Below are 23313 nucleotides of genomic sequence, written 5' to 3'. Positions count from 1 at the left end.
TTTAGGGGGCCGGGCCCGTCCTGTGAGTCACTAGTGCCCGCCCTGGACGAACCTGCGGTCTCCCTTCACCTGTTCACCAGCTCCATGTTTTTATCAATAGGCCACTGTTATTAATTAAAAGTTATTGTTTTGTACATATATAACACATGAATAAAAATAAAAATGTGTTTGGTCTGATTTAAAAATATATATATTTTAAACGAATTTGATTGGTTTGTCAGTAGTGAGCGCGGAAATGTTTGGTTGTTTGCTAAGCGCGCCACCGCTTAATGTTAAGACACGATGGAGTGCTGCCTGCAGTGAGACTCGAGTCGCGTCGCGCCTAGGAGAACTCGGAGGTATTGTAAACCGGAAGTGCACATTAAATAGCGCGAGCTTCGTCAGATAGCGTCTACTTCAAAATGTAAAATATACGTTAGCAGCCAATGTTAATCATTAATGATGTGGGACACTTATGATGTTATTTAATGTTAAACTATGTGAGTGGCGCTCTGTGGCGCGACAGGGATTAGAACAACTTCCTGAGTCACAGCTGGACGGCGCGGACAGGCGTTCGTACACTCATAGAAAACAATGGCTGCGTCCGAAACCGCATACTGTATAGTAGGTACCGAATTAGATGAAGTACCTACTTACTTGGCATTAAAACAGTAGGTACTGTATAGTATGAATCCTGGTAGTATGAATGAGATTCGGACGTACTACATCTGCCATGTTGCTACATCACGTGACATACGTCGTCATCACGTCATGTCATTTCAGTGCGAAAACAGCCGCGTGCCTCTTCTTCTTCGTTGGATAACTCCTTGTCCGGGGCATCATGGGATAGTGAAGCGTCCATCGTATGCACACTGCAAAATCTAGCCGGAAGTAGTAGGTCATCCGGGTACTTTTCGCATACTGTTTTTCGAATACTATGTATTCGGACATACTACTCGCCTCGCCTACTGCTTTTCGCGTACTATATAGTATGTAGTAGGCGGTTTTGGACGCAACTAATGTGTTACATTTTTTTAGAACGGCGCGGCCGGTGTGCGATCCCCTTAACACGTTATGGTTCTGCTGTTATCTTTCACTATTTTCGCTGCTGGAACAACAAAAACAGTCAACATTGCGTCTAAAATGTAAGTGGCTTAATATTAATTACTTGTTTAGTGAACTGTCAATAAATCTGTCACATTTTCAACCGTGATGTGATGCTGCTTAACTGTATCATGTTATTAAAAAATCCACATTTTTACCCCAGTACATTTAACCCACTTTGTTAACACACTTTGTGTTTGCTGTGCTTATTTGTTTAACTTTGCGTTTTTACATTATGCACTTTCGGTCGCCATTGATTAAAGGATGCAGAATCATTATCGTGTTTTGGTGATTGTTATTGGCGTTTTTAATCAGACTAGGCTACTTGTTCGGTCGAGCAAGTAAAATTCTCTTTCACTTGGCCTTTTAAAAAATCCACTTGTCTCTGATATTAACCGGACAAGCGTTGATGTCGAGCCCTGCGACGCGTTTTATTTGCGTTTAGATTGCTTCAGTAAGCTAGGTACAATCTTTACGACTTCTCCGTTGTATTGCGTTAATGGAGAGGTATGTTAGTTCTTCCTCGCTTTTTTTGTCCACTTAATTCATACTTAATGATATTATGCATTGCAGTGACGTTGCTCTCATTTGTGCCCCCCCTGAAAAATGAAATGGCCGTCCGTGAATTTGTGTCTGGCGCCGGGTCTGCATCAAAAGACTTCTTTTGTGGCTGCAACCTTGTCCTAGATGTGTAAGAATAATCTCATAAATGTCATACCTCCATTGAAATCAACATAATTGTTTTTTAAATAATAATAACTCCTTGAAGAACAATAGGGTCCTTGCACACCAGTGATCAGGGTCCTAAAAACTCAAAACACTGTTATAATGTACAGTACATTGTAAAGTGAAATGTGGACAGATGTTTGACCACATTAAGGAATTTGAATTATTTTGTTTTGAATAGCGATAACATCCTTGAGTCCATAAAACCTGAAGACATTCTGACAAATGAACAGATAAAGGTAATCATCCAGTGAGCTATACAAAGTTTTCTGACTTGGTACTCATTAAATACACAAATTAGAGTGGTTACAAACGTACTACTTTAAAACATGTATACATTTAAACAGGACTTGGAAAGCAACTGTGACGGATGTCAGCGCCAACGCTCCCGGTACTTCTCATTCACCCGAGTATTGACTACATTCCCCATCATGCACTGTGACCCGCTGATTACACACCAGCTGCAGCGTATCAGCGGGTCTATTTAACCTGGGACTCTGCCACTTGTACTTTGCGAAGTCTTGTTTGCCCTAGCAGCATTACTGAGCGTTTTCCCTGTGTGTACCCGTGTTTGATTTCCTGGTGTTATATTGGACTGTCTCTTGGTTTATTGATTCTTGCCGTCTGCCTTGAACTTGGACTGGATAACGACTACGACTGCTTTCTGCCTGCCCCGATCTTGGACTGATTTACGTTTATGAGTGATTGCCGCCTGCCCCGAACCTGGTCTGTTAAACGTTTATGATTACTTGGATGTGCCCTTTGTTTAATGTTGTTTGCTACTTGATAACATCAATAAAGAGTTGCAAATGGAACCTAACCTGTCAGTCTCGTCACAGAAGACTTCGCCACCACAGGCTCCAGCAACCGTGGCACAGCTTACAGGCGAGCTGTCCACACAAGCAAACATCCTAGCGGCTCATCAACATCAGTTAGTCCGACTGACATCTCTCACGGAGGAATTAGTTCGCTCTGTGCAGAGCTTAGCTACATCGGCTAACAACGCCGCTACACCAGTTCCCACGCCTCCTCCACCTCGACCCATAGCCACGCCTCCGGCTTCAGTTACACCCCGTCTGGCATTCCCTGAAAAGTTTGATGGCACCCCAGATCGATGTAAAGGCTTTCTCATGCAGTGTGAGCTTTTCATCGCCCAACAACTCCACATTTACACCACGGAGGTTAGTAAAATCTCATTGATTTGTTCTTTGCTTACTGGGAAAGCATTAGAGTGGGCTACGGCATTATGGGCAGCTGGCAACTTTAACCAAAGTACCTTTGATGAGTTTAAGAGCACCATGCGAGCTGTGTTTGAACACCCAGCAGGAGGTCGAGACCCAGGTGAACAACTACTCTCCCTTAGACAGGGGCGCCGCTCAGCGGCCGAATTCGCTCTGACCTTCCGCACACTCGCTGCACAGACCAACTGGGTTGAAGATACCTTGAAGACATTGTTTCGCCAAGGTCTAAGTCAAGAGTTACAGTCCGAGTTAGCCTGCCGTGACGAAGGGAGGAGTTTTGATGAATTCGTCAAGCTGTCCATACGAGTGGATAATTTAGTACGCAGTCGCAGACCAGTCCGAGTAGTTGAGACTCACACGACTCATTCAGCACCCTCACCAGATACGAGTGAACCCATGCAAGTGGGTAGAGCACGTCTCACGGCGGATGAGAGAGAACGCCGTTTTCGTCAACGTCTATGCCTGTATTGTGGTGAAGCTGGCCATGTTCTAGCTGTCTGTCCCTCACGACCAGCTCAGACACGCCTAGGTCGGGTGAGTGCATCTATACCATCTACTACATTTGAATGTATGGAAGTTTCGGTCTCGTTGTCATGGAAACATAGTAAATTCAATACCAAAGCATTGCTTGATTCCGGGGCTGCGGGAAACTTTATTGACACGGGATTAGTAAAGTCTCATGGAATCTCTGTAACCCCTTGTGTACCCCCTCTCTCTATCGCAGCGTTAGACGGACGACCATTGGGCACCGGTCACGTCACGCACATCACTCAAAGCATCACACTTGTTACCGAACACGACCACACGGAAGAGATTGTCTTTTACGTCATATCATCTCCTCACAATCCAGTCATTCTGGGATTCCCCTGGTTGCATTTACACAACCCACTCGTTTCCTGGAAGGAAAAGAGCATTCTGAAGTGGAGTGATAAGTGTATGAAATCCTGTTTGAATATGTCACCTGATCTTTCTGTCTGCACGTCACAAATTAATCCAGTACCCAGTTTACCTGATAATGTTCCCCACGAGTATTCAGATCTTGCCATTGCATTCAGCAAGATCAAAGCCACACAGTTACCACCTCATCGAACCAGTGATTGTGCTATTGAGCTGTTACCTGATGCGGTGCCACCTAGAGGACGCATCTTTCCTCTATCAGAACCAGAACAACAAGCCATGAAGAAATACATCGCAGAAGAACTTGAGAAGGGCTTCATACGTCATTCTACGTCACCAGCCTCTGCAGGGTTTTTCTTCGTGGGCAAGAAAGATGGCAGTCTTAGACCATGTATTGATTATCGGGGCCTGAATGACATCACAGTAAAGTTCCGCTATCCATTACCCCTAGTACCAGCTGCTTTGGAACAACTACGCAGTGCTAAGATCTACAGCAAGTTGGACCTTCGTAGTGCTTACAACCTGATTCGTATTCGTGAAGGGGATGAATGGAAAACAGCATTCTCCACTAGTGATGGTCACTATGAATACTTGGTGATGCCCTTCGGCCTATCTAACAGTCCGTCCGTGTTCCAGTCCTTTATTAATGATGTTCTCCGGGACATGCTTAACCGATTTGTGATTGTTTACATAGATGACATACTAATTTATTCTGATTCTCTAGAACAACATGTGGTACATGTCAGAACTGTCCTCCAACGCCTCATTGAACACCAGCTCTACGTGAAAGCAGAAAAATGTGAGTTTCACCAGTCCTCTACGTCCTTCCTGGGGTATATCATAAGTCCAGACGGGGTGGCTATGGATGAAAAGAAGGTGGAGTCAGTTCTACAGTGGCCCAAACCTACTACGGTAAAGGAACTCCAAAGATTTCTGGGATTCGCTAATTTTTACAGAAGATTTATCAAGAATTTCAGTATTGTTGCTGCCCCTTTAACTTCACTTGTGCACAAGTCCAATCACAAGCTCTCATGGAACCCGGAAGCCGAAGCTGCCTTCAGTGACCTCAAGACCCGTTTTACTTCAGCTCCCATTCTGCATCATCCAGATCCCGAGAAGCCTTTCATAGTCGAGGTGGATGCCTCGAATTCTGGAGTGGGCGCGGTATTATCACAGAAACAAGGTAACCCAGGCAAAGTTTACCCTTGTGCTTTCTATTCAAGAAAACTGAATCCTGCTGAGAGAAATTATGATGTGGGTAACAGAGAGCTTTTGGCTATGAAGGCGGCCTTGGAAGAATGGCGGCATTGGCTAGAGGGCGCCAAACACCCTTTCTTGATTCTCACAGACCATCGCAACCTGGAATATTTACAATCTGCCAAACGTCTCAATACCCGGCAAGCAAGGTGGGCTCTGTTCTTCACTAGATTTCAATTTACTATCACATACCGACCTGGATCCAAAAACACCAAAGCAGATGCATTATCACGTATCTTTGATTCTTCACCCCAGCCTGTTTGTTCCGAGCCCATCATCCCACCCTCCCTCATTGTAGCTCCTGTTCAGTGGAACCTTATGCAAGAAATAAACCAGCTCAACAATGCTAACCCACCACCAGCGGAATGCCCTGCAGACCGTACTTACGTTCCTCCTTCTCACAGGAAGCAGGTCATTCAATGGGTACACACATCTCTCTCTTCTGGGCACCCGGGCATTAACTCTACTTTGGTGATGCTGAAGAACAAGTTTTGGTGGCAATCCATGTTACCTGATGTCAGCGCGGTGGTGAACGCCTGTACAGCTTGCGCAGCCAGTAAAACCCCACACCAGAACCCAGCTGGTCTCCTCCAACCCCTTGTGATCCCACAGAGACCATGGTCTCACATAGCGGTGGATTTTGTGACGGATCTGCCCAGGTCTGATGGTAACACAGTGGTACTTTCTGTCATTGATCGTTTCTCTAAAGCATGTCATTTTATCCCTCTGCCCAAGCTGCCATCCGCCATGGAAACCGCTGAACAGCTGCTGCATTGTGTCTTCCGGTATTACGGACTTCCTGAGGACATCGTATCTGACCGGGGACCGCAATTCACGTCCAAGGTATGGAAAGCATTCTTCAAAGCTCTAAACATCAACATCAGTCTTACATCCGGTTATCACCCACAATCCAATGGTCAAGTTGAACGTCTTAATCAAGAATTAACTAAGTTTCTCAGAGTTTACTGTCACAAGAATCAGCATGACTGGTGTCGCTTCCTACCTTGGGCGGAATATGCACAGAATTCCCTTAAGAAAACTTCCACGGGTCTCACTCCATTCCAATGCGTCCTGGGATACCAGCCGCCCATCTTTCCCTGGGACGAGGAACTCGCAGACATCCCGGCCATTGATGCATGGTTCACTCGAAGTCAGGAAACCTGGCAAGAAGCTCACGTTCATCTGTCTCGAGCCATCAAGAAGGTCAAGGAAAAAGCAGATCGCCATAGAACCCCAGAACCCCACTACGAACCTGGTCAGTTGGTTTGGCTCTCGTCCAGAGACCTGAAACTTCGTCTCCCCTGCAAAAAGTTGAGTCCCAGGTATGTTGGTCCTTTTAAAATTTTGAAACAAGTTAATCCTGTCTCCTACCGTCTTGATCTCCCCCCTAATTACCGTATCTCTCCCACTTTCCATGTTTCCCTGTTAAAACCTGCCGAGGACCCGGGAGCGGCTGTAGATTCTGGAGGATCAGGGCCCCCTCCCATCATGGTGGACGGAGAAGAGGCCTATCTGGTCAGCGAGCTGCTGGACTCCAGACGTCAGGGCTCCAACCTGCAGTACCTCGTTAACCGGGAGGGGTATGGTCCCGAGGAGAGGTCGTGGGAGAACGCTAATGACATCTTGGATCCCAACCTCATCCATGAATTTCACAGACTACACCCAGATAAACCTGCCCCTCGTCCCCGAGGTCGTCCTCGAAAGAACACTTCCCGCGTCTGGAGCCGCTCGCAGGGGGGGGGGGGCTCTGTGACGGATGTCAGCGCCAACGCTCCCGGTACTTCTCATTCACCCGAGTATTGACTACATTCCCCATCATGCACTGTGACCCGCTGATTACACACCAGCTGCAGCGTATCAGCGGGTCTATTTAACCTGGGACTCTGCCACTTGTACTTTGCGAAGTCTTGTTTGCCCTAGCAGCATTACTGAGCGTTTTCCCTGTGTGTACCCGTGTTTGATTTCCTGGTGTTATATTGGACTGTCTCTTGGTTTATTGATTCTTGCCGCCTGCCTTGAACTTGGACTGGATAACGACTACGACTGCTTTCTGCCTGCCCCGATCTTGGACTGATTTACGTTTATGAGTGATTGCCGCCTGCCCCGAACCTGGTCTGTTAAACGTTTATGATTACTTGGATGTGCCCTTTGTTTAATGTTGTTTGCTACTTGATAACATCAATAAAGAGTTGCAAATGGAACCTAACCTGTCAGTCTCGTCACAGCAACCTTCAGAGTGGAAATGTTCTTTCGAACAGAATGTACCTTTGGAATCACAGAGGATTTGACCCAGTCCTTCGGAAATATTACATCACACATGACACCTTATTAAATGTCAAGGAGGTATGTGAAGTGTTCTTTCAGTCTCAATTATACATACAACTCCTGTTTTTTAAGATTTAAAGCAGTAGTACATGATAAATATTCTGAAATCCAGACTTTACAATGGATCATAATGCATATTGCAACTGACATATTTATTGAATATCAAATTAAGAAAATAAGTATATTTAGCTAAAATGCAATAACAGGGCACACTATAAACAAGGAGGATGTAAATCACTGCACACATATTTACAGCACATACTGTCGGTGTATTAAACAGTTTTGATTGTGCCTGTGAAAACCCAGCTGAGGTAATAGAGCTTATAGTTTAAATGTTTTATAGTTTCCTACAAAAAGTAAGTAATGTAAACATGAATTCTATAAAAATATAACCTTGATATGTTTAATATTGACATAGTAACTTTATGTCAATATTTAAAGCAATGAGATTAAATGAAGAGCTCTTATCCTCAATTTCACATACACGGCGACATAGGTCAGAAATCTTGGTTTAGGCAAAGGAATGTTGACAGGTGAGAAATGACAAACTTTACAGATGCATTTCTGGACTTCAGAGAATAGTAAATGTGAGAAATAAATGGACAAAATGTCAACATGCCATGAAAGCTTATGTTACTCTGTCAGTAATGATTTTCCGTGGATCTTCTTTACTTGTTACCCCAGACTGAAGAGATAATCCGGCGTCTGGAAAAAATACTTGCATTGCCAGGAACTGTAGTGGAGAATCGGATGTTTATTACTGAGGTCATGTTGCCTGAGGTGAGCTATAGAGGACATGTATTCAATATAACAAAAATTCAAAAACTTGCCATTGACAACTCTAACCCCTACATGAATGATAACACTTTACTATAAGGTTGCATTTGTCAACTTTACTTAATGCATTACCAAACATAAAATTATCAGAGTATAGTTTTTATCCTTGATTAACTATTTTTTATTCATCATATCAATACTATAGTTTATTGTGCAATAATTATGCTAACTGTATGTTAACAGTTACAGCTATGTAATATGTATCAGTAAATGCTGAAATGATTAATGAATGCTGTAGAAGTATTGTCATTGTTGTTTATAATGCATTCTCAAATTGCAAATACTTGATTTTAAATAGCAATTTAAGTGAAATGTAAGAATAAACAATATGGATAAAACTGAAACTTAGCCTATTAATACATATTTGTCTTACAGGTATTCATTCAGTGGTTGCAAAGCAACAGTGGCTTGTCTCGATTTCAAGCCGAATCTTTGCTTCTGAAGTCAACAACTTTTAAAAGAAAAAAAAGGTATGGATAATTATTTGCATTGTAGTTGTGCAAACCTACATTGTGTGTAATATCACAAAACATATTCTGTCAGTCCTAACATAGATAGATTTGCCTAGGTAGAGATGAGATCACTTGTATGACATCTTATGGAATTTATGTTCTTTTTTCCAGGGCTGCAAAGACCAAACCAGTACCCCCACAAAGCACAGAAGAGGTAACAATTAATTAAACACTTTAAAAACACTTGCTTCTGTTAAGTCTTTGCTCTGTATGTTTGGACAGATTTTCTTACAAGCATTCCATGCAGAAAGAATTAAACTACTGAGATGAATATACACATGGTTGATAAATATTATATCATATAAAGATATTGTCTGATGATTGATCTTAGACAACCGTGTGTCACTTCACAACTAAAACATAAAACGTGTTTACTTGAGTCACATATCAATCGTAGAGATTTAATGAATTGACTTCATTGTTCATATCAATCGTAGAGATTTAATGAATTGACTTCATTGTTCAGTGACAATAATTTCTTAAAAAAGAAAATCTTAATATTGTACTGTACATGCAATTGAAGATTAAAAGATTAGTTTGGTAACAAAAATAAATACAACTTTCACCTTATTTAAACAAATCTTTTCTCCTGCACTGCAGCAAAACATTCTTCTGAGAGACAGCAGTCTTGCAGCTGAATGGTGCCAAAAGGAATCATTTGAAGGCCACTTCATTCTACCCAGTGTCCTTTCAATGGACAAAGACAAACAACTGGAAAAAATCAGAAAATTGCGGAGCTGGAAGTCGGAATATGACGAGAGTTCTCCAGCAGAAGATTTTACATGTGTTTGAGGAAAGAAATGACTTTGAGGCATTCTGCACAGAGATGATGGATAAAAGAAAGTACAGAATTTTTGCTAGATTTGAAAATCACTAAAAATCACAAGCAGTACCACATTGTTGTATATACAGTCTTGTTCAAAATAATAGCAGTACAATGTGACTAACCAGAATAATCAAGGTTTTTAGTATATTTTTTTATTGCTACGTGGCAAACAAGTTACCAGTAGGTTCAGTAGATTCTCAGAAAACAAATGAGACCCAGCATTCATGATATGCACCCTCTTAAGGCTGTGCAGTTGGGCAATTAGTTGAATTAGTTGAAAGGCGTGTGTTCAAAAAAATAGCAGTGTGGCATTCAATCACTGAGGTCATCAATTTTGTGAAGAAACAGGTGTAAATCAGGTGGCCCCTATTTAAGGATGAAGCCAACACTTGTTGAACATGCAATTGAAAGCTGAGGAAAATGGGTCGTTCAAGACATTGTTCAGAAGAACAGCATACTTTGATTAAAAAGTTGATTGGAGAGGGGAAACCCTATAAAGAGGTGCAAAAAATGATAGGCTGTTCAGCTAAAATGATCCCCAATGCCTTAAAATGGAGAGCAAAACCAGAGAGACGTGGAAGAAAACGGAAGACAACCATCAAAATGGATAGAAGAATAACCAGAAAGGCAAAGGCTCAGCCAATGATCACCTTCAGGATGATCAAAGACAGTCTGGAGTTACCTGTAAGTACTGTGACAGTTAGAAGACGTCTGTGTGAAGCTAATCTATTTTCAAGAATCCCCGCAAAGTCCCTCTGTTAAAAAAAAGGCATGTGCAGAAGAGGTTACAATTTGCCAAAGAACACATCAACTGGCCTAAAGAGAAATGGAGGAACATTTTGTGGACTGATGAGAGTAGAATTGTTCTTTTTGGGTCCAAGGGCCACAGGCAGTTTGTGAGACGACCCCCAAACTCTGAATTCAAGCCACAGTACACAGTGAAGACAGTGAAGCATGGAGGTGCAAGCATCATGATATGGGCATGTTTCTCCTACTATGGTGTTGGGCCTATTTATCGCATACCAGGGATCATGGATCAGTTTGCATATGTTAAAATACTTGAAGAGGTCATGTTGCCCTATGCTGAAGAGGACATGCCCTTGAAATGGTTGTTTCAACAAGACAATGACCCAAAACACACTAGTAAACGGGCAAAGTCTTGGTTCCAAACCAACAAAATTAATGTCATGGAGTGGCCAGCCCAATCTCCAGACCTTAATCCAATTGAGAACTTGTGGGGTGATATCAAAAATGCTGTTTCTGAAGCAAAACCAAGAAATGTGAATGAATTGTGGAATGTTGTTAAAGAATCATGGAGTGGAATAACAGCTGAGAGGTGCCACAAGTTGGTTGACTCCATGCCACACAGATGTCAAGCCGTTTTAAAAAACTGTGGTCATACAACTAAATATTAGTTTAGTGATTCACAGGATTGCTAAATCCCAGAAAAAAATTTTTGTACAAAATAGTTTTGAGTTTGTACAGTCAAAGGTAGACACTGCTATTTTTTTGAACACACCCCCCTCAACCAATTGCCCAACTGCACAGCCCCAAGAGCGTGCACACCATGAATGCTGGGTCTTGTTTGTTTTCTGGGAATCTACTGAACCTACTGGTGGCTTGTTTGCCACGTAGCAGTGAAAGGTATACTGAAGACCTTGATTGTTCTGGTTGGTCACATTGTGCTGCTATTATTTTGAACAAGACTGTATATTGTACATATTTGTTTTTATATTGAAAATATTAAATTTGTTCTACTTTTCAAAATACAAAGCATATTGAGCATAACAATTTTTGGAGTTTATTTAACATTTGCTATGTGTAAAAACTAAATGGGACGGTTTCCTGGACAGGGTTTATCTTATAGTCCCAGACTAAAATGCATGTTTGAGCTGTTTGATTTAAAAAAACATTGTCCTGTTTAATTTGAACATATATCGTTAACATTGTTTTGACTTAAGATGCACCCCTGTAGTGTTTTTGTAAGGTATGTTTGTAAAAACTTCTCAAACGACCTGATACAAAATAAGGCCTAGTCCTGGATTAATCTAAACCCTGTCCAGGAAAACGCCCTATACGTTTTCAAATTGAAGGGCTAAACCAAAACTCATATTTCGTAATTTATCCACCTTCTTGTCTTTTCAAATCTGTATGACTCTGTTTAATCTGCAAAACAAAACAATTGACAACCAACAACTCGCAGGGCGCACAATTAGTGAAAGCCATAGGCGGTGTTTCACGTTTGTCCTTGGTGCCACCTAGCGGTAGACAACAGAAATGCAATACTGTCAGATTAGCGAGAAAGTGGTACTTTGTTTTAAAATATTGTTTAAATAAATTAGCAATGTTTTAGCCATATGTTACTAAGTCTACCGGAACTGGTCGTGAAAACCAAATCTACTTAATGCTAATTTTGTAATAAATACTGAGACACAGAGCATAATGTTTTAATTTCAAATATATTTTATTTTTTAGAATTTAAACTACATACTACACTGTGGAGAAACTGTGCTACACTCCTAAAAATAAATGGGCTACAAAAGGCTCTTCACAGCAGTGTCACAGATAAACCCTTTTTGTGAACTACAAACCAGAACTACAATTTAATTTTAAACTTAACGACATGTATAATACCAAAATAAACAATAATAGACAAATTAAGATTTTAAAAACTAAAAATAACAATTAACTTGTAGTCCCATTATGTCCCTAACTTCACAGAGAAAAGACTCCATGTCTTCCTGAAATGAAAAACAAAAGGAAAAGGGCTCCCTACAGCCTTCCAGCTGCTCTTTCAATTCGTTCAGGGCCATTTTCTTCTGCTCCTCATCCATTTTTAGGAATGAAGGTTCCTTCACGGGGCCCTTGAACAAATGCCTGTTGGCATTTATCCATTTTAAAGCCATCTTCATGTCCCTTATTATTGGAAGCACCTTCATTAGAAAATAGTAAGAAAAATGAAATGTTTATATTCCATTTAAAGTTAATATTTGCAGCCATAAATTGTAATACTGATAAATACCTCATTGCAGCTTGTACACAGTTGAAGTTCCCTTCCTGTAGGAAGTTTAACATGTTCCTACGAGGGATTAAATGAAAATTCCATGACAAAGTAAACAGTTAGTACTCTAGATTAACGTAGCCTACGACAAACACACTTAAATAAATATTTGAATTACAACTGCAGTAAATAAAAAAGTAATATTTAATTTAACTGTACATGTTTGGTATGTAATCTGATATTCACTTATCTTTCATTTATTTTATGTTGATTTCACAACATAATTACAGAAATAGTATAAACAACTGACCGTGTTCTCCGCCATGCTGTTATGTCTCTGAAACGAGCGCCCTGATTCATGTGGGTGGAGCTGCGAGGCTGCAGCTGGATATCTCAATTTAACAGTAAACTGCATAACAAGCGCACGGATCAAGTATCAGTATACACAAAATCGGCTTCTAGTATAAATATCCGATAAATATAAGTATAAATTAATGACACAAAAACTGTCAGCTCCCTCAGAAAGTCACGGTGCCACCATTAGCTGCCTCAAGATGTGTCAGATGCCGGAAGTGCCAACACAGCTGCCTCAAGATGCCGGAAGTGCCAACACTAGCTGCCTCAAGATGCCGGAGGTGCCACCACTAGCTGCCTCAAGATGCCGGAGGTGCCACTACTAGCTGTGAGAAATACAATGTGTGGCGGGAGTGCATGCATGACAAAAGACTGAAAGCACGGCTATTATCAGCGGCCCCAAAACACTACTGGCCCACCGGGAAAAGTCCAGACTCTCCCGATTGCCACTTTGCTACTGTCATCATCACCTCAATCCTGACGACGAAGCTTGTTGTGTTGTCATAGTGATGAGTAACGGAACGACTGCGTCTGTCACGTGACATCTACAGGTAATCAAAACTTTAGCGCAATCTGCACCATAGAACTGGCTTAAACAGATGATCTGACGGGTTTTAGAAGATTAAATACAACCCGAAACTAAAAAACAGACCAGGCCTTTATTTGAGACAGGCGTTTATTTACCCAAACCTGTCGTCACACCAGGCGTCTAAAAGAGACAGGCTTCTATTTGGGACTAGGCTATTATTTGAAGTTTTATGGTAAGCAATTTCTAAACCAGCATAACGTAGACTAACCATTTTCCGGACCCTTTTCGCCGTTTTCCGGATGCCTTCGGCTATTCTTCGAAGCAACTTGTTCCAACAAGCATGTTTGTGTGCTCATTCTCTGGGGGAAGGCCAATTGTATGAGCCATACTTTGATTGATGTGTTTTAGACCAACAGTGTTTGAGAAAAGTGAGAAAATGTTCTTCCTCCGCACGTTTACGGAAGATGATGAGGCGAAAGGATGTTTCGTACACGTTCACAACAATGTTTTGTACAGAGTGCAGCACATGCTTTCAGCTGCGAAAATTCTTATTTAATTAATTGCAGGTGAGTTGTTTATTTATTTTAATGCATACTTGTCTTGAGGTGACATTTAACTGTTATTTAACTTTATGCATGAAATCGTAAATTTTACTTTTCATGAAAAGATGGCAATGAAAACGTTGTGTTTATAGTTTGTTTATTATATAAACGAACGTGTTTGTGTGTGTGACATAGCTATTTACATGAAACATATTTAAATAACATCTTAATAACAGTAAATTTTAAATAACATAATAAAAATGAACACTTAATGTTAACTTACATAACAATTAATTTATATTTGTAACTGAGGTGTATTAAGAAGAACAACATTTGTGACAAAACCAGTCTTCATCTGGGACTTTCTCCACCTCCGCACACTGAATTTGGAACCATAAGTGAGACAGATCACACTGAAGCCATTCTGTAATGGCTTCATTATTGGAGTCAGGAGGGACCACTCTCTTGCACAGGGCACAGTGCTCGCCATCTTCCACTGTCACAGCAGGGGCCTGCCTTTTTTGCCTCCTGGGCTTGTCTCTTTTCTTCCCTCTTTTTTGCCATCTCGTCCCTGCACTTTCTCTTGTTATCTTCCTTCTCTTTTTTTTCTGCTGCTTTTTTTGTTTAGCAGTTCAATGTATGAGTCGCTGGTGAGGACGCGGGCTTGCAACGGAATGCGACGCCTTACCCTGTCATTCCGCTCCAGGGCTGGGCTCGGGAGGACATTAGCCAGAGTCACGGGGATTAAACCTGGTACCACCAGGTAATTTTTGGGAGCCACTCTGTTACAGGTGGGGCAAGGTGTTTGTGTGTTGGAGGGAGTGGTGGTGGTGTCTGTTTCATTAGGTTGTGTACTGGACTGTGCGGCTGAAAGAGGGGTGGAAATGCTAGATGGTGTGGCAGGACTCATGTGTGGTCCACTGCTGGATGGTGTGGTTAAAGGAGGTGTGGGAACGATGGATGGAGTTGCAGTTGGAGTTGCAGATGGAAGCATTCTCACCACCTAAAAAAATGAAAAGTATGTAAAACTTATTAGCACACTTAAAAAGAAACCAAGTAACTAAGAGGTTGAATTAAGATTGTATTAATGTGAAAATTACCTGGGTTGTATCCACAAGCTCTGCACAGAGGAAAGATTCCAGCTTTGCGGAACCCAGCCTTGATGTTTTGGGCGGTGACCGCATTTGGGTAAACATGTTTAAGCAGCAGTGAAAACTGCTTCTTCCCCACTACAACATATCCCCGGACCAAACCCATCCTGGAAGCCATGGTGGAGAAAGCAGTCTTCAGTGGGTTGAAGACTGCAATGTCCAGGGGTTGCAAAATGTGTGTAGTGTGTGCAGGTAGGTAAAGAATTTTGATCATGTTTTCTCTGCAAAACACTATCACATCTTTTGTCTCACACATGTCTCATGTTGGGCAATGATTAAAATTAGTGGTCTCTCCTCAGGTGCATATTTAACAAAATGATGCAGCCATTTTAAAAAGAGCTCAGAATCCATATACCCCTTATCTTGGATGCCAAAGAGGGCATTGGGGGGCCCATCCAGCCTGTAGGCATTGCTTGGAAGGCACTGTGATGTGCTCTCTGGTTGTCTGCTACTGCTGGTACACATGCTTTTTCCCACCTGGCACAGGACCTTCTCCCTGGACCGAGGTTTGTCCCCAAATCCAGTTTCACCACAATTATAAATAAGATGTGGCTTGTCTTGTAAACTATGCTTTGTGTATAACTCTTTGTAGAGTTTAAAGAATCCCTCGATGGCTTCCGGTGTAGCACCATGGACTCTAGCTCTGTCCAGGGAATCGGTGGCCGGGCCTTCAATCGGGACCACCACGTCACTTGGCCCATTCTCCATATTGACCGTGGTGGTGGCAGCTCTACCACTTTCTTTTATTATCCCAGTAACCAGTACTTTTATCAGGGATCTGGTTACTGGAAAGCCATGGTCTGCCATCCAAAAAATAAATGAGTTGTCTTTCCTGGTCATGGGTGAAAGAGGGGAAAATGAGGTTGACACTGATATACATTTTATGTCTGACCTGGAAGTATTTATTGAGTAATTGGTGGTAAAAGGTCAACTGAACGGAACATTTTTGTGTAAGAAACATGGTTAGTCTACGTTTCCAACCTAATGTACATTATAAAATGACCCGTTCTTCATTCTGATTGGTTGAAACGAGTTCTAAGCCGCAATACCCCGGTAACCCCATGGTTCAGACCGCATTGCATAAGTATCACCGCGCCACTGTTGCTACGAACTGATTTATGAAAATAAACACCAGAGTCTTTAATCATATTTTAAATTTTTCTACAGTTGCACAATTAATGGCGATATCCAGATACATTTCAATAAATATTGTTGAGTCATCTTGTCAATAAAGAGAAAACACTTCTCTTTATTGTTCTTTAACATTAAATTCTTATTTCTGCTGTTATCCACTAGATGGCGATCTTACCCAACATAAAAACTGATGCATTCACTCAACACTAAAAACACCGTCATGGCTCTGAATCTGATCTCTTACAAAAGTTTTCCAAAATTGAATTATCTCAGCTTTTAGCCGAAAATTTGAGAGGTAATAAGAGAACAAATGAAGGTAGGATGAAACGGGTTTGGAGCGTCTGTTCTTATTTTGATATATTTTATGTTTGTTTAAGGAAGATCATTTTTCTGTAAGGCATTAAACTAAAACTGGGTGGCAACTTTAAAAAAACGCTGATGGGATAAGAGTTAACGTTAAGCATGCTTCAAAGCATATTTGATCATCACTTCAACAGTTGCACAATATTAATGCTAATGTATAAATTAGATGAATGTTGATTTATGAGAATACACACTACAGTCTTGAATCCTATTTTCATTGTGTCTTTGCTGCGTCTGTGTTGGTTGTGAACTGCGCTCTGTTGCAGCCACACTTGATTCTGAGGAACTACTTTGTTTGGCGGAAGAGTAATATTTGTACTAATATAATTACAACTTATTGTTTTATGTTATGAAAAGCGTGCTATGCATATGAAGTTACCGTTTTATAAAAGCAATAAGCCCCACGAAGCAGTGGTGTTACAGTGCATTTTATAACAGCCTAACAGTGACTAACAACGCCCCTTAGCTGTTATAAAATGCACTAGTAACCCACTGCTTCTTGGGGCTTATTGCTTTAATGAATGCCTATATGTGTATGTTCCTTTAACATTTTAACAAATCAAGTATTATTGAAGCAGGATTTCTTAAAATTACATTGCATAATCAATAAATATATAATTTAAAACAGTATAAAGCTTACCTGTTATAAAGGGAATGACAACACAAAACTTTCAATCTTCAAAATGCTTTAAAGTGCCCATCTTATGACTGCTTTTCCACAAGTTATACAGGTGTATGAGTTCCATAAAGCATGTTTCAAAATTTTTTTGCTCGAAATAGCTTGTAGGAAAAGATTGTTACCCATCTCTAGGAGCCTCTGTTTCAAGGCAGTTCAGATTGTGCCGTTTTGAGCCAGTCATTACATATTTATGAGTTGCTGCTCCTTTGATCACGCCCCACTACTAACGTCATGTGCCCGTGCGCATGCTCAGTGGTATCGTGAGCAGTACAGACCATACTGTGTTATTATTTTTAGGGGTGCACCGAAATTTCGGTCGCCGAAAATTTCGGCCGAAAATGGCATTATCGGTTTCGGACCGAAATAAAAAATCCAGCCGAAAATGTAAACCGAAAATGAATGTCAACCGCGGCCCCTCCCATCTGTGCGCTAGCGCTTGGGTTTCACTCACGGTGATCAGTCGTCACCCACCCCTCCCCTTCGTGCTCAAGCAGGTTTCACTCAGGGTCGAGCCGTTTGCACGCGTCTGCAAAGATTAAGCATGTCTTGATGCGTAAACTTTAGAGAGAGTCGCGCTAATGTGTCACTGTAATCCATTAACGTACATTTGGCGAATAAAGCAATGAAACACAACGTATCGTTTTTATGTGTAGCATCTTTTGCGCTGTTTGAGATTCACCCTCCTTCTCTGTTTGTGACCTCGTAAAGTGCACATACTAGATAGACGCGTTTAAAAAAAAAACAAGCAAACATAAAATCTCTGTTATTGATAGGGCACATATAAACAAAATTATCTCCACAGTATTCCTTTTCTAATAAAAAAATTTGTTTATGCCTTAAGTATATGTATAGGTTACAGTCAGATTAACCTACTTAAGTCTGTGTCATTAATGTTAATCAAACAACCCATGAAAAAGAGACAAATAGCTCTAAAAATAATAATATATTTAATTTATACAATAAAGACAGTCTTATGATTCATTTAATTTAATTTTTGTTATGCTAATTTCAGACCTTATTAATGTGCAACTTTGTTCTTTTTTATAAATGTTTGCAATTTCTTTATTGTTTATTAGATTTTTCCCACCCGCTTTTTGCTGATCGGAAAAATAATCTGATCTGTGCCTCAAAAACTGTAATGTGATCCGAACTGTGAGTTTTTTTTATCCATCACACACCCCTAGTTAGTACACAGTGATAGCCATGAATGCAATTGTACTAATAATTGGCATAATAATTTCTTTCGGTGTTTCAGTTTCGGGTTTTCGGCCTTGGTTTCCTTTTTTTCGGTTTCGGCCAAGAATTTTCATTTCGGTGCATCACTAATTATTTTATATATTATTATTAACGGTTTATGTTGCCAACAGACAAATCATGCAGAAAAGTATCACTAATAAGTAACGTTACACTACAGGAGAAAAAAACTCATGACACACAATGATTCCAGAGTAAATTGTGATGTAACGTTAGCAGTCTCAACAATAAACTTGTTTTCCCTGGACAATACTAACATATTCCCGTTATAAAACATTTTCAAACGCATTATTTTCGCAAATTACAGAAATTAAGACCCGGCGGGGGATGTATACTGCTTGTGGACCGCGTGCTAATTGCTAGAAGCTAGCAGGAGGTCCGGACCGTAAAGTTATAAGAGGCTCGGGGGTTAGCCAAGTCAGTAAAGCCGGGCCGGTAAGGCCCGGTCTCGGTGTGTCAAACTAATTATGACACAAAGATTCCAGCGTAAATTGTGATGAGCAGTCTCAACAATACACTCGTTTTCTCTGGACAATACTAACATATTCCTGTTATAAACATTTTCAAACGCATTATTTTTGCAAATTACAGAAATTAAGACCTGGTAGGGGATGTATACTGCTTGTGGACCGCGTGCTAATTGCTAGAAGCTAGCGGGAGCTCCGGACCGTACAGTTATTAGAGGCTCGGGGGTTATCTTAGCCTCGTCAGAAAAGCCGGTGCGTAAGGCCCGGTCTCGGTTAGTTTGGCAAAAAAAATTTAGCTCTAGCATCATAAATGTAGTATTTTGTGATAGAAGATGACAACATGCAAAATATAACGTGACTTCTTACCTTTTGTGTTTGATACAAAGATCGCGAATCGAATCCAGTCTGTTTCAGAAGTGTGAATGATCCATGAAAGTCCAGTAAAATACAATACAAATAAAAAACACATCCATTTTTGTCCACAAATGCGTATAATCCGTGGGAGCTACATAGTCTGTTTACATCAGATTTCGCATGAAGGTCTTATCGCCTACAATCTGATGACTATTTGCGTCGTAACACACTGTATATAAGAATACTCCGGGTTCCAATAACCACACATTACAACTTTGTTTTTAAAAGTAGGCGGGAGTATAATCCATAATATCCAAATAGCGCTGTTATTTCAGTGAGACATGATAACAGCAGGGTATCAGCGAGCGAAGTGACTGACTGCTCTGTGCTCTCTCTAGCTCCCTAGTGGGTGGGGACCAGCGAGTGGGGTGGTGGGCGGGAAAATTCAAACTGAATGTGACGAAACGGTTTGTGACGTCACAACGGAGCTGAGTTTGAACTCGCGCAATCTGAGACTCAAGGCAGAGGACATTCAGAAACCTGTATCTCACTCAAAACAGCATGGATGGATTTTTTTCCAAGTTTGTATGCGTGTGGGAGCATCAGCAACACAAAATAACACCCCAAAACCCAGAAAAAGTGAGTTTTTCATAATATGGGCACTTTAAATAGTAAATGATGACTATTCAGTGTTGCCAACTATTTTCAATGCAAAGTAGCTAAAGCTTGCTTGGCAAGTCGCTAAATGTCGCTAGATTACGTCATGGCCTCATTAACATACCCGTGACGTCATCACGTCGTATTTGCATTCTTACTACATTGGCTGTTTCACGTTTCTCTTTCTCTCTAAACTTTCACAAATGTAATTTTAATACACGTAAATGCCTAAAAATGTTTTCTCATTCGTTTATCTGCTTCTGTTCTTATAAAACGAAACGTGTGTATGTTTATATTTAAATGTCTAAACAGTCCAGTTTCAAAACATATGAGGATACGCTGATAAATGATGGAAAACGTTGTATTCTAGGTGCATAGCTCATTAACGCGTTGATCAGCTCCATAATAGTTTGTCTGTTCTGAAAGTGCTGCTGCTCAGCTCACTCAAATACATTTTTTTTTTGGTACAGTGATTTTTTTTATTCAAAGATCATTTTACATTTACACCCTGCCATAAATTTAAGTCATTGCGGGATCAGCCAGCTCCGGCTTCCCGCATGTACGATTATGCCGTCTGAACGCAGAGAGATAACCACATCTCCTGCCCTGACTGTATGCAGCTGGGAGAGAACTGGTTTGCTGCGCGAGGAATACCTCGCCTGTGAGTGCTTTGGGATGGGGGTGGAGCCTTCGGAAGCGGTGGCAGCTGCTCGTTGAGAAGAGTAAACTACACGCGCTTTCACGTCAAAGTCTCCAAAAGTCTCCAACAATGCCAGAAAAAGTCGCTAGATTTGTCGCTAGTCGCTTTTTAAAAAATAAGTCGCCAAGGGGGTCTGAAAAGTCGCTAAATCTAGCGACAAAGTCGCCAAGTTGGCAACACTGTGACTATTTTACTATCTTACCTGTTTTTTTGTTAACCCGCCTTTCCACTCTACATGACTGATAGAACCCAAAGTCATTCATTATTTTCTTTGGAGAGTCACAAAGGTGCTGCGTCAGGTGAATATTTAGGTGGTAATTTTCTGATCCGTTTTAAGCTTTGGATTCGTAAAAAATTTTTTTACTTGTGCGACTACACCGCATGTGATATATGACAACCGGAAGTGATCTATTTCAGTGTATTCCAATCAAAAAACTATGTGAGGTGAAATTTATTCATCCTTCTTTGTTTACCATTATCAGTGTCTCAATATGTTCTCTCCAAAATATTGGTGGTCTTTGTCATATGTTCAGCTGTTTATTGTTTCATTCATTTATTTATTCCACTATAGTGAATATTTGTTGATTGAAGACCCGTGTGCTGGAATGAGCTTCTCTCTCATGTTGCCATTAATAAACAATTAAACTGACATTTCATGACTCTCATGGGAACTCCAACAGTTGTGTCCGTAGGTAGTGTACAATGGAAAGGCGGCTTTAGTCTGCAGGTGGTTCAAGCAGGACTGTTGACTCAGAGGTTTTTACAGGTAAAAAAAAATCAGGAGGCACCTTCACATTAACTTATTAAATTTAAAATAGAAAAGGTGGTAATTAAAGAACGCTTTTGCAAAGACAGATAACCATTTAAGTACAAAAGGGTTCTTGGGTAAGCTAACCCATACGGCATGCAAGGGAAGTGTAACAATAGATAATACAGACTACAATACTTCAGACATGGATTTGCAAGTTCTGAACATTTTTATTGTCATTTTAGAAGAATCACAGAGTATTAAAAAAGCCTCACCTCACAATTTACAGCAAAAAAGACGATTCTCTAGAACAGCATAGTAAACCCGTTCTCTTCTAAATTGATCTTGTGGAAGTTTAGTATGTCTTTTTTTACTTTGAGAAATTATCTGCATTTTGTTTTTCTGTTTTGGTTATCTTCAACTGCATTTATTCTTCTCCAGAACACTGCATTTTCCTGCCCTTATTTCAACTCATTTGTGCAATTTGCAATTTATGTTAAACAACCTTATTGTTTCAAAAGCACACCTAATCCTTATCTTATACCAGCAAGGCTTTTCATGGGTTTCTTGTTTGTTACATAGTGTTGAATCTTTTTAGATTTTTTTTAGTAAAGCCAGTGCGATCTTTCCGGTGATGTTGGTTGACTGAGGAAGTCTTGCTGATCAAGCTAAGCCTTTTGAGAACACCAGAGCATCCAAAAAAAGGAAAACTATGAAAACCATCTGTGACCACAGATATTATTTTGATTTATGGTCTCTTTTAAACATGTACAGTTAACAGACAGGGACATTCATAAGACTGCTTCACTCATGCAACCAAAAATGGGGACTGTCCACAGAAGAAAGGGACATCTGGTCATCCCCTATTCTTAGATAAGCTAAAGAAGTCAGTACGCTTGAAAATGAAAAGAAGGCTGATAAAAGAGTTGTGCGTAAGGTATCTGTATTCTGTGGTTCAACAGGTGCTAATAGTTCCTCATTACAACGCAGCAAAAATCTGAAAACTCACAGTCTTTCTGATTTCCTCTCTTAATGCTTAATTTCTCATGTTTATCTTTCACTGATGTTATTGTCACAAGCCAGGGGCTGGCCGCTAATGTTTAAGCCACGCCCCTTCTAAACTTCCACCTCGAGGAGGTCCCCAAAACCAACCCAATGACCAGACAACAACGAGTACAGGTAAGTATAAAAATATTCTTTCTTTATTTAAATAGTTAAAATATACGGGGACTTGGGGAAAGGGGAATTAAAACTAAAATCAGAATCTGTCCTCCAGGGGGCCACGGCTGAATGTAAGACGGAGGGTAAGGGGAGGGGATTTTGCGTCGGGGAACTGGCTCCCGCCTCTGGTTCCCTCTACCCGTGGCACGCTCCTCTTCCTTCCTGGAGGGAGAATAAAATCACAATGAGTGTGGGTATGGACTTTTCTGATCAGTGTACCTTTCTGCAGCGCACGGCGTTTCGCCGCCTATCTCCCACAGTTCCTTGCTCGTTGACTCACTCTTCTTGTTTATTCTCTCTCTATTCACAGACTCTGCTGGGACACAGGGACACAGTGAATCGGCTCCAAGGCTTTTCTCTCACCTCTGTGCTGGTTACAGCTTCTAGGTAGGTATGGCTCTTTCCACAGCTCAATATCTCAGTGCTCACGCTGGCTCTCTTTCTCTCCACAGACG

At 40.9% G+C, this 23313-nt stretch overlaps 2 long non-coding RNA genes across 2 annotated transcripts; one reads left to right on the top strand and one right to left on the bottom strand.

Moving 5' to 3' along the window:
* Positions 1 to 11991: 11991 nt before the first annotated feature.
* On the bottom strand, positions 11992 to 15129 carry LOC129413513 (uncharacterized). Its single transcript, XR_012369516.1, has 3 exons — positions 13016 to 15129; positions 12727 to 12783; positions 11992 to 12637 (listed from the first exon to the last, which is right to left on the bottom strand). It is a non-coding gene; the product is annotated as an uncharacterized lncRNA (long non-coding RNA).
* Positions 15130 to 15333: 204 nt separating this feature from the next.
* LOC129413514 (uncharacterized) lies at positions 15334 to 16264 on the top strand. The gene is made up of 3 exons (XR_008633966.2): positions 15334 to 15473; positions 15581 to 15787; positions 15874 to 16264. It is a non-coding gene; the product is annotated as an uncharacterized lncRNA (long non-coding RNA).
* Positions 16265 to 23313: the final 7049 nt, after the last annotated feature.

Source organism: Misgurnus anguillicaudatus, chromosome 5, assembly GCF_027580225.2.
Source record: "Misgurnus anguillicaudatus chromosome 5, ASM2758022v2, whole genome shotgun sequence".
In the NCBI taxonomy this organism is placed as follows: Eukaryota; Metazoa; Chordata; class Actinopteri; order Cypriniformes; family Cobitidae; genus Misgurnus; species Misgurnus anguillicaudatus.
Note: the sequence above shows the minus strand (reverse complement) of the source record. Positions and strands in the feature narration are given on the sequence as shown.